Genomic DNA, 12,729 nt, shown 5'->3' with positions numbered 1-12,729 from the left:
AGTCAGGCCTGACGTGCTCCCCGTTGGGGACCTCACTTCAGCCAGGCCCTGAAGTATGCGCTCATTTTACTTGCTTGTTTAATCTCACACAGCCTGAATTATTAAGGTTGGGCACATGTTTAACTGCCAGCTGAATCAGAGTTTAAGGCATGAACAAGCAGTGTTTTCTCTGGGAGGGTGGGCAAGATTACCTGCTCCAACGCTTCGAGTTTGGCTGTATCCCCATCTCCAGACCCTTTAATTGCTAACTCCTTCTGAACTGTTTTTAGGGGAAAAAATTGGCTGGCACTTTTCACTCTCTAAGAAAAAATCCCTCCCTGTACATGGGCGTGGGTGAGTAGATCTCCGGGAAATAAGGCCTGTAGGGCTTGCGGCAAAATTCTTCAATTTTTCCTCTTTTTTTTTCCTGAAGAAGAGATTAGGAAATCAATAAAAGTTTGAAAGGCACATTGTAACCAGCCCTGACCCAACACCCACTCTAACCCCTCTCTGAGAAGCAAGGCCTAGCAGCAAAGTCTGACATTGATCACTGCAGCACAGCTGTGGCGCTGCCAGATGTGCGTGAGGAGCGTGAACCCCTCTTCAGACCCCAAAACCCCCAGGACTTCCCCTGTGCCGAGCTGCTGGGTTTTAACCAGCCTGGTGCTGCCTCGTTGTTTCTTCCTGCACAGGCGGGCTCCTTCGCACCAACACCATCTCCCCTGCTGCTTTTTTGGGTCTCTGTGTTGGCCATGGGTGCTGGCAAGGGTACCTCCATTCATTTTGTGGTTTGTTTCTGCCTGAGACCAGCCATACACCATCTCTGCACCAAATGCTCTTGTCTTTAAAATGCTCTTGTTTTGAAATATTCTTGAGTGGACTCCATTTTTATTTTTTATTTTTTTTGTTTCTGTTACAGGAGTATTTCATATTTGGGGTTCTGTTTGTTTGTTTGTTTGTTTTGTTTTGTTCAGGGGCACAAACCAAAAGACTGATTTTCATCCTGAACTTACTTAAATGTCAATAGACCTGAAAAAAACTAGAAACCATACTACTTAAAAAGTATCAGGTCCACAATTTGATCCCACATACTTTTACACCCCCAGATTCTGGACTCTTGTCATCTCCATCCACTGGATAGCCAGTGGCTGAGGTAGGTAATTCATGGGGTGCTTTAGATCTTTGCTGGGATGAGTTACCCTTCAGGGGCTGCCACCTGTGTCTTGGGGAAGATAGAGGCAGCTGATAGGAATGGGTCTCTTTGCTGAAGTGCTTCATGCAGGGCCTTATCCCAGGCCTCAGGGAGAAAGACCACAACATGAAGTTATTGGCATGGCATAAACAGACAACAAGGTTAAGGGATGAAAGAATAGTCCCCAGGATAGTCCCCAGAACTGCTCATCTGGATCAAAGCTTTCCAATGAGTCCAGTGATTTTGAGCAGCTTGGTTTCTGTATGCTTAGTTTGAGAAACCATGAAGTGCTCAAATCTGCTGTTTCGGGAGCCAGATCTAAGCTCTAAGAACTGGGAAACTTGAAGTCATTTGTCATACCTATAACAGGGTCTCAAGGTCCACCCAAAAAACCTGTTGTATGGAAAAAAAGGACAAAATTATCTGAAAAGCTAAACTGTGATTATACGAAAATGATTGATGTCTTCAGACAGAGGTATATATGCATACAATTATATGGTTGGCGCATGAACAAAAGCTCTTGTGCTTGGACCACTTGCAGCTCACATGATCTCATTTTTTACTGAATGTAGCCAAGATTAATAGTTTTGAAAGATAATAAACATCCACAATATGGTAGAGGTTCCTCCATATAGTGTAACATAGAGGAGGAGATGATGAATGGTGCATTTATAAAATGCACTACATGCAACGTGGCTACTTAGTTCTGTCTTATATTTATAATATTAATGTCTTAAAAGAGCATTGTAGCAAATATACACTATAAACCGTCATTTTCTTTCAGAAAGTCAATCCTTTCACTGAAATTGGTTTACTGAATCTAGGAGGTGTTTGTTTGCCTATGGGACACTGCTAGATGAGTAAGCTTAACATGCTGGAAATAATGGACTCTTTTCTTAAATGTTGACTGTGGCTTTGGAAGAAACTCTTCTGGAGTTATTAGTACTTGTTTGGTTAATCTTAATTTGGATCCATCTGCAAACACACAAACATTATGAGGTACTGTATATGTACATGATAAAGCAGCCTTTTTTCCTTTAGAGCCTCACTTGTTCTAGAGTAATGGATTATATTCAGGGAAGTGAGACAAATGAGGCTGCTGCCCTGGGGTTTCATCTACGTTATTCCACAAAATTCTGAGGGAGTACTTGGCAAACCACAAATGCCAGATTTCATTTTTGGGGTGTACCAAACACAACAAGCTTGACTATTAAGAAATTCAGTGGGAGACGGGACAAGGTAATGTGCTATGAAATGCTCAGTACTATGAAAATCAGGTACGTGGCTCCACTTGCTGAACACTAAACATTGGGTCACATCTGATAGTTTGGGCTTTTCTTCTCCACATGCAAAGTGGAAATAATTTAAACTGAGGATAAATTAATTGGTGTTTGAAACACTGTTCTATTATGATATGACCACCAAAGACTGCTCTAAACTCAATGGAGCATTTCATTGGAAAGCTAGTATACAAGGAAAAGGCAAGATAACAGCATTTTGGAGGGTGAAATAATTCGCAGTGTTTATGCACAGTGTTAGTATGCAAAAGTAAATAAATAAATAAATAAATAAATAAATATATATATATAAAAAAATTGTGCAAAACAAAGAGGCGTGGGAACTGAAACTCCAATTGTTTGCCTACCGGTGTCTTTGTGGACCCTTTCCTTCCAGAATAAACGAAGCCAAATCAACATCAGAAAGTCTCCTTGTAGCCTGGCATTTGAAACAACCATATCCCTTTTTGGAACATGATCTGCTGGAAGCAGGGAAATTTTGTGCGTAGGCTGGGCTTTTATCAGGCCCTCAGATTAAAAGGCCACCACATCTGCAGAAAGGGTTGCAGCCTGAATGACGCAAAACTTACGGGGGGCTCTGTGCCCTGGAGGATTCCTGTCGGCAAGTGAGAGCTGGTAAATTAATCGCTGCCCAGGCAGATTACAAAAGTCTAACAGCTAAAACAGAGCACTTATTGCCCTGGAGTACCGAGAGATCTTGGAGCTGTTTCAGCGTGGATGTCAGGAGCCTTTGGGCCAGGTTGTCCGCTAGCATAAATCCATGCGGTGACACTCGGCAGTGGAGATGGGGCGGCACTGTTGTGGTGTTTGGGAGATGGTGGCTTTGAGCTGTGTCCCCCAGTCTGCATGCGTGCGGCTGGCTGGCTACCTATTGTATCCGAGTTATTGTAATTTATTACCAGTGTCTGCAATGCTTGTGCAGCCTGCGTGAGCACTGCCTTCAGGTTACTCCTGGGTGATTTTGCCCAGTCAGATTTTAAATGACTCAAGCCCTGGAGTTTCTAACATTTCCTGTGGCGGGCTGCTCTGCAGTCTGGTACGCTTCACCGTTCAGAAATACATCCTGAGTGCCAAGCTAAATTCTCATGCTCCTTCTCCCAGCCATATTTCCTCAAATCAGCCTAAACAAATTACCTCGGTGATGCGTATGGCCTGCAAATACCTATTGAAATTTATCATACCTTTTTTGTTACCCATGTCCCTCCTAGGTTCTCTCCTTCTTCCCCTTTTCCGCCCACTCTCATGCTATTGACATTGCTCAATAATGCTTAAAATAGTTTTCAGACCAATTTAGCTTCATCTTTATTGTAATGTCATGTGATGTATTGCTATTTATGTTGTCTTTGCCTCAGGACAGAGTTTCCCTTCAGCCACTGCTCAAACTGACCTCAGAATGGGATCATGTGTTATCCTTTGGTACAGGTGCTTCCAGAAACTTCCCCTACTATGTGAACCATTGCTTTGCTGAAGACTGAAATTAGATTTGCAGGTTTTACACTGCAGTGCATAGCCTGCTAGGTGACTGCACCTTCGCAGCTTTCCTCTCCTTCTTGGGACTGCTTGTGGCTCTTAACTCCACCCTGGGCATGAGCCTGCTTGGAGGTGCCAGTGCCCTCTTGTCAAAAGATCTAAGGGGGGAAATACGCACCCTGGCAAAACTTGATACAAGATCTGGGCTGCCGTGTTTCACTCAGCAGCCACAGAGCGAAGAGGGGAGGGGGAAAGGGGTACCATTTGCTTGCTCTGAGCTAAGCTGCCTACCAGCAGCAGCAAACCTCCACACAAAAAAAGTGTGTGGATCCATCCTTTGCCTCTCCTTTCTGCCCCAGTAAGCTTTCATCCCAGCCATCCACAGAGGCCACTCACCTTTTTTTGTTGATTTTTTTTTTTTTCTGTAATTTTTGGTTCCCATGTGTTGTTTTTTTTTGCTTCCATGGAGCCTAGGAAGGCTCCCAGGCAGAAATGTGGGCTGAGCCCCTGAGCAGTGCATTCTATATGCCTGGGTGTGTTGCACAAACTGAGCCTGGCCCGTATGGCCAGCATGAGGCACTGCTGGCACCTGAGCTGAGACACACTCTCAGTGCCGCTGTCCAAGCTTGGCAGACCCCAGTGGGCTGGCTGGCAACGCTGCTGTGAGTGGTCTTCAGGACAGACATTTGGCAGCCCCAGATGAATGGCCAACCTTCCCCATTCTTCTTTACTTATCTGGGTATGTTGAAGATCCATCTGAGAAAATCCAGATATGTTCTAACCTGTTAATGTGCCTAGGGGCCGTTACGGTGGTGGGCATTGTAAGAACTGCGCAAGAAGATAAATGCCACTGCTAAAGCTGGAGCAGTGAGCTGGCATGCCCTGCATATCTCGGTGAGCTTGGGCTCATTCACATTGGTGTAAATGGAGAACAGCTGCTCAAGCCCATCCTATTAAAGACCTGATACATACATCAGAATCAGACCTGACAAAGAGATCTTCCTTGCCCTTCAGTGTTTGCCGTAATTTTGGATTTTCAACACGGTCATGGAGGTTTTAGACAAAATTGAAGATCCTCAGACTTCACAGAAGCCATATTTTATTCCTAGGCCAACTTAACCCCATTAACAAACAAGCTGGCAGCCAAGTAACAGAGTGCTCAGGATGCACATACCTGTGGCACCACCTGCAACATAGAAATTGGTGGGAACACTGCACTCAGGGCATCATCCTCCCTTTGAGCTCAGTGCGCGAGGGACTCTTCACTGCTGTGTGTTGCCCTGTATTTGCTCTGATAGCTATATGTTTGGCCCTGTGTGAAATTCTCCCCATGTCTTTGACACTTTCATTTGTCTTTCACTATATGACCAGAATAAATAGGACCATCAGCCACAAACTCATTTGTCTTTGCTGTAGCTCTCAGAGAGTGCTGTAATTATTTAACTTCTTAAAACTTTCACACTCTTACAACTCTCATAAAGTAGTTGTTTAACTCTTGATATTTTCTCCCCAGCTGTGATGATTTAATCTAGCCTGGGTTTTGAAAGAGTCAGCCAGGAAAACCCCACAGTGCAATACAGCTCATTTATAAGGATCAGCGTTTCTGCAAGACCAAGCCTGCGCTGCACTCTACATCTGTCTTATCTAAACACTACCATCACACTATATTTAGGTTTTCACAGTAAGTTAAACCACGACACGTAGATTTGAGAAAGTCATACATCTGGCCTGGAAAGATCATTCTGTATTTTAAACATTTTGCGGAACTGCTCCATATTATTAATTCAGGTAGAGCACATTTGTTTTGGGAGGTTTAGTTCTCTTGCCAGCAAGGGGGAAGCACTGTGGTCTCTTTACCACAGAAGTTCTTACCGTGCACAACCCCCCCCCCCAAATTAAGCCAGTCTTCACCAACTTTATAAATCACAGCCTTTCATAAACATCACAAAACAATTCTGATGTGAGAATTGTGTTATAACACAGGTGAAGTTCCCATTCTTCCTCAGTGATGACTTTCACCCATAAGTGAGAAAAGAGCCAAAATAACTCAGAAACCCAGAGTGGTATTTTATATTTCAGAATCAAGTCCTCTGAATTCCAAAGCCAGGAAATTCTTATAATTAAGATGCCTTTTACAGACATTAAATACCCGATATAGTTTATGTTGCTTATTAATGGTCAACAAGAATACTTTAAACTTTATATTTAACACAGAAATTGCAAGTATAAACTTCTCCCACTACATATATTTGCTATTGCTGAGCTAACATTGAAAGACACATACTAACTTTTTAAATTTCCTGACTTTTATGATTGCTCAATTTTGCAACCTTAACATTATTTTGAAACTAGGATTGTGTAAAATTTTCCCCATGAGACTAAGAGAACTATGTGCTTTTGAAATGTTGCCTTTCTGTAGCTAATTTCCCTGGTTTTGTGTGTTGTTTTTTTTTAAACTGAAAATCTTGCAGACAGGAGCAAAATCACAGGACCTCAACAATAATCAAGTGTGTTTCTAATACCCCGGTGCCTTAACTTCTCAGCGTTTGCTGGTGTTCGCGCTCAGGTGCAGGTGTATGTCTGTGACTGATCACAGCCCTGTCCAGGAAAGCACTTGACATTGCTTGAACCGCTCTCATGCTCAGGGTGAAGCACTAGCTTAAGTACTTTCCTGTATTGGGGAATATCTATAGAGATATTTAAACTTGAAAGGAAATTGAATTTAATTTTCCTGTCAATGCATGTGGGATTTGAACAGGTGACGAATTACGTCTAATGGCTGCTAGTGTGCGTAGTCCCTGGACATGAATGGGAAATTAATTCTTTCTGTCTATGTGGAATCATAAAGCAGCGTAATAAGTAAGAGAAACTGCGCTCATGTAAAACACAGCACAGGTCATTCTGGGTTTGTGTCCAGACTGTTTTGCAACTCAAGTTACAGATTTGTTTCTGGGCCCAATGCTCTTTTTCTAGGGGTGAGCAGATGTCAGGAGCTCTTCTACTAGCCAGCCTCTTTAAGTGAAAATTTGCCCCTTGTGAGGGGGAGTAGCAGACACAAGCAATATTTAAAACCCCTTAAACAAGATTAAATGTTGTCTCAAGTCTGGTGCTGGCTCTCCACACCCCTCATAGGCTGAATGTGAATGTTGTAAGCAAAGGGAGGGCGATGCCCATCGGCCCAGCTCTGAGGGGCAGCACTAAGGTGCAGTGCTGGCAGGTTCAGGCTTTGCCAAGAGCACGTCATCCTCTTCCCTGTGCAGCAGGACAGGAACGGACACCCTACACCCATCTGCGATGAACTGTTTTATTGCTAACGCTAAATGGCGCGTGACTCTCTGCCTAGAGCACATGTGTTTACTGCAGGACGTCACCAAATGAATACTACTGAGAGTTGCAGAGGAAAAACAATTACTTTTTAAGCAAGAGCAAATCATTTGTGCTACAAAGAGCACAAAACCTTGTGGAAGCAAAGGTCTTCCAAAGGGCTCAGCACCACACAGGAGAAAGTGATTCATGCTACTAGTAGCTGGGTTTTCAAAACTAGGCACAATGATGGGGGTATTTATTTAATTTGGAAAGTACTGGGTGGCACAGGTTTGTTTCCTTTGAATGCGTGTCTCCCTGGATCATGTGCCAGTGTCTTTTCATGAGCTGATGAATGTATTGAATTTAGGTGCTGAAAGGAACAGGAGACACTTTTACTATGTTCCAAAGAATGGGAAATATGGTTTCGTGGGTTTATTTTTTATTCATTTAGGTGCCGTCCGGTTGCCCGCTGCAGATGCCTCTGTAAATATCTGCAAAGGAGGGACCTTTCGGGAACTAGCAGCTACTGATACACTGCACCCAGCAGCCAGAGCCAATAGAAACATACCCAATGTCCTGGATCTCTGTTTTCATTTCTTTCTTGTTCCAGTGTAGCTGTGGATTTTTCTTCCTGGCTTAGAGGTAAGCGCTGCCAAGCAGCCGGGCTGAGTGAGCCCTACCCTGAGCTGACTGCAAAATCTGCAAGGGGAATGGCAGTGTCCAGGATTGTCCTGTCCCTGCTCTCCCTCACAGCTGGCCTTACTTCAGGAAGCTGATCCCAAGGAAGGAAGAGAAACCTGCTGTGGTGCTCCAGGTGCCCTGGGGCTGGCTAGCTACGCCTGGGGCTATTGCAATGTGGTTGCCCTGCTATTACTACTACTATCACAATGGCAAACCGAATCCTTGAATAACGACTGAAGGATTTGACCATTCCAGCAATGGCACCAATATTGCCTTACTATTACTATTTCTGGTCTCTTACTACTATTTCCCATGTCACATATTTCCAATATGCTTTTCAGAGGCAGCCACATCTTCCAAGGTCTTTGTTAGTGCCCGCTACAGAGATGGGAAAAGCCACACAATAGTCTGCCGGAGCCTAACACAGCAATAAACCCGCCGGTGCTTCCTTGATGCAGTGGTTCGTGATGATGAAAGCTCCAGACCTGCTGGCTCCAAGGAGTTACTTTTACTGTATCAACTTTTCATGTGTAATAAAAAGTATAGCCACATGAGAAATTGAACTTATCTATGTACCCCCAGGTTTCAGAGAGCAAAAGGCTGCTAAACCAAGCTATGTGATTAGGAAAAATAAGGAAATGAAATCACTTAATGGGAATGTGCAGTGCGTAGAAGGAATCAATAAATAGTTCCCAGGAGTTACCAAGGGCTGTTTAATGCTTTTTTGGACCTAAACTATCTAATCCCTACCCTTTCTGTTTTATTTGTCCTCTGTTCTATCACATATCACTGGAATATCATGCATCCTGTGAAGATCACAACAGCTGCTTGGTCCCGGGACTCAAGGTACAGTGACGGGGTCAAGCTCTCTTTATGTTGTGTATCAGATTCTCCATGAGAACTCACTTGCTCTCTAGAACTGCTTTAAAGCCTTTTTGAGGATACGGATATGAGCCCGTTTCCACATGCACCAAACTGTCTTCCTTTTCCTGAGGCTTAATGCATGCTGTGGAATAATCATCCCCTAGATTTGGCCAGTAGCAATAGTTCATCTGAACACTGATAGATAAAGCAGTGCAGCATGTTGTGCTGTATGGCTGGTGAATCATTTTGCAAAGCACAAAAGAGGAGGAAATTAAAGCCTGCAGGCCTCTCGGTGACATCTGGGTAGCTTCTCTGTGACTAACATCACAAGTTGTCCCTAAATGTTTTCTGACTTACCTACCTGTTTTTGTTAGGTTTTGTTTGTTTGTTTGTTTTCCACTTTACAAATGGGACAAATGGATGGAGGTAGAAAACTCTTTGTTCTGTATTCAGCACCCATTGAAGTTACTATTCACTTGAATGAGTCCTGGACCAAGATTTTAGTTCTGGATGCTGGGAGATTGTCTCCTTGTCACTGTTCACAACAGTAAGCTTTCAGAGGACATGACTGCAAGGGTGATATACTGGGTGATCACTCAGCTGGTGATAAGCTCAGAGAGGAAAAAATGAAAGACAAAAAATGGGTTGCAGGTGATTTTAATTCAAGTTACTGTTAAGTAACATTAATCTACAGCTTTTTTTTTTTTTTTTTTTTTTTTTTTTTTTTTTTTTAGGTAATGTCTACCTGAGCAGAGGAAGGTATGCGACTCCAGCAGTGCACATAACTCATGCCATTGAACACCTACCACAGAGTCATTGCACCATCTTATTTTTCTCCTTTATAGTACCCTATATTCACCCAGAAGGATAATCTATCTGCTGGTCTTTATCATCGCTGGAAAAAGTCCTACTGATTTTATGTGGATGAAAGTCTGACTTGCTTCAGTGGAAGTTGAGCCACGTTAAGGAAAGCTGAGGAGGGCTACAGGATTTGCCTCATTCTCCCAGAGATCAAAAGAGATATCTGTGAGATGGACAAAGTTTTAGCAAACTTAGAAAACTGCAAAAACACTACTTAATCAACCTGGACTTTGAAATCAAGGTATCCCTTCACCTAGTAATTCTTTGTACCATCAACATGTCCAGTGACAAAGGCTATGGTTTAAATCCAGGTTACAGTTTAAGTGTGTATCTCAATATACAGAAGCCTGTTTGTGCAAGTTTTTCTCATTCTTTGATTCACAAAATGTATTTTACATGTCAATATAGAAAAAATTGCATTGAGTTAGATCAAAGATCCATCCAACCCTGTAGACTATCCCAAAAGTGCAAATCGCTGAGGTTTAGGAAGGAGAGTAAAAACTGGAAAAACATGTAACATTTCTTTTCCAGAATACTTTCCCTGTTTTCCAACAAGCCGATGATCACAGACCTCTTGACCCTGAAATGCTATCTTAGTGTTTCACCTTAATGACTTTTTCTTTCACTGTTTCATCCAATTACTTTTTCAATGTGTATAGGGGTTTAATATTAAATGTCTCATGGCAGAAGATAAAGAATATTCTTTTCTTTTCTTTTCTTTTCTTTTCTTTTCTTTTCTTTTCTTTTCTTTTCTTTTCTTTTTTTTTTTATAATTTTTAATTTTAATGTTTTTAACCTGCTATACTCTTGTTTTGTTGAATGTCCCTTTCTTCCTATACTAGAACAGTTATTCCCTATTTAACTTTTCCATGCCACTCATGATTTTGTAACATAAATGCAACTGTGAGGGCAATCCAAATCCACACAGTTCAGATCTACATGATACCAGAAGATATAAAATGGCTTGATTCTTCATAGTAAAGCCACATTTCCACCTATTTCCATTTTCTACCATTTTCCACCCATGCAACCTGCAGTTCTCAGCATAATAAAACATAACAAGCAAGAGTTCTTGGCAAGTGGAGGCAAGTTATTTAATGCCTGTTGAGAATCTGTCCCCGTATGTTTAATAAATGCTTTCATTCAATAAATGTATGCTCAGCTTTAAGAAACATGGAAACTACAGTTTTTTGCATCAAGTGCCAAGATAATAATAATCTGGCAAGTAACTGTTTACTCAAAGTAGTAAAAGGCCAGTGAAGCCAAGACTTGCTGTTACCACTGTAATAATAAATATTTGCTGGTGACCACCAGTCTTCAGTGAAAATTTCAGGTGCCTCTGGTATTTTTCAATTTTTGCTAAGTACCAGGTGACTCGGGGTCCAGCTCCACTGCTCTTTCTCATACTGAGTTTTATCTGATTGCAAATTAGCCTCAAAAGACTTGAGTCAAAGCAAAATACAACTCATGCTGTAGAACAGCAGCAGAATCTGATCCTGTGTTGCTGGTCTCTAAGTGATTTTTGAGTAGCTGGCACCAGGGCTTTACATACATCTTTAAAATACTGGAGGTCTGGGTTTATTACCAAACATTGTTTGAAAAAAGACGTATGCTATTTCTATTACATACTGTTTGTAAAAACTATGTATTCTTAGACTGGATACTGCAGCTTCTGAAACAAAAGGTAAATGACAAATTCAGACTTCTGGAATTGTGGTACTTCCACCGAAACCTCACTGGGCACATCTGTATATATCACTACGAAATTATTACTGTTCTTTTAAACTGCAATTTTAATACACTCTTACATGTACACCTGATGGTCTTGAGGAAAAAAGAAAGAAAGAGAAAGAGAAAGAGAAAGAGAAAGAGAGAGAGAGAGAGAGAGAGAGAGAGAGAGAGAGAGAAAGAAAGGAAGGAAGGAAGGAAGGAAGGAAGGAAGGAAGGAAGGAAGGAAGGAAGGAAGGAAGGAAGGAAGGAAGGAAGGAAGGAAGGAAGGAAGGAAGGAAGGAAGGAAGGAAGGAAGGAAGGAAGGAAGAAAAAAGTCCTTATTGACAATCAGTGATACTGGGAAAAAATTAAATCAATAGAATTAAAAAATGATCTGACATTAGTTATGGTTGTAAGGCTTGCTTCTGGACACACCATGAAAGTAATATGTATTTCAGAGCTCTGTTACTATATTGCTCTATTTCATCCATAGAACAATCCATGTTGGCCCTGGGGGTATAAGATGCAGAAAGCACTTTTGGGGAAAAAAATACACCAAAAATATGCTAAAAGCAAAACCCAAGAATGACTTTACTTGAGTGGGTTTTCATTACCATGGAGGTCATTCTCAGAGAGAAGCTATAGAGAGAGGCACATCTGTGAGAGAGTAAAACAAACTTCTTGTTGCCCCTGGATGTCTTCAGGACACAGATATCTGTCACAAACCCAAAGAGAGTCCAACAGAGAAAGTGTTATATTCTCAGCCACTGTATATCAGAATACATCAACAAAATGGTGCCAATTTTTACCTGCTAAACAAAATGTAAGCAAGCCTTAGGCTCACTGCCTAACAGGTACCATCACTCCTAAACTGTTGAGTGCCTGCTGAAGTTGCTGGGAGCATAGGGCACTTGACACTTTGTGGCTTCTTGGTCCTCAAGAAGAGACCGTTCTCCTTCCTTCTCTGCACAGATAGGAACAACTCCTATCAACTCCTAGGAACTGCAAAACTTCAGGAAGCCCCCTGGTCCCACAAGCTTGCAATTGAGAGTGGTCCCCCAGCACATTGATCATACCTTGTTGGGCCTTTTCCTTCTCAGGTGCAGCAAGAGGCCTCTGTCAGAGCATTGAACTTGTATCAACAACTTGATTTGGAAAGGAGAAGCACGTTGAATTTATAATAGCTTGCTGAGTGACATGCAATTTGTAGCTTGCTTCCAAGTCCTCAGGCAAGTGGCAATAGGTCAGCAAAAGCTTTTACCGTTGTTTGTTTTGGAATATAAAATCTTTAATCTTCTTCATTTTAAAATGATATTGTCAGATGAGTAGAAATAGGTTTCAATAGCTGCCGTGTGGAAAGCAGCATAC

This window comes from Netta rufina (assembly GCF_964035555.1).
Source record: "Netta rufina genome assembly, chromosome: 1".
Classification (NCBI taxonomy): Eukaryota; Metazoa; Chordata; class Aves; order Anseriformes; family Anatidae; genus Netta; species Netta rufina.
The sequence above is the reverse complement of the archived record's forward strand: the minus strand, read 5'-3'. Positions refer to the sequence as shown.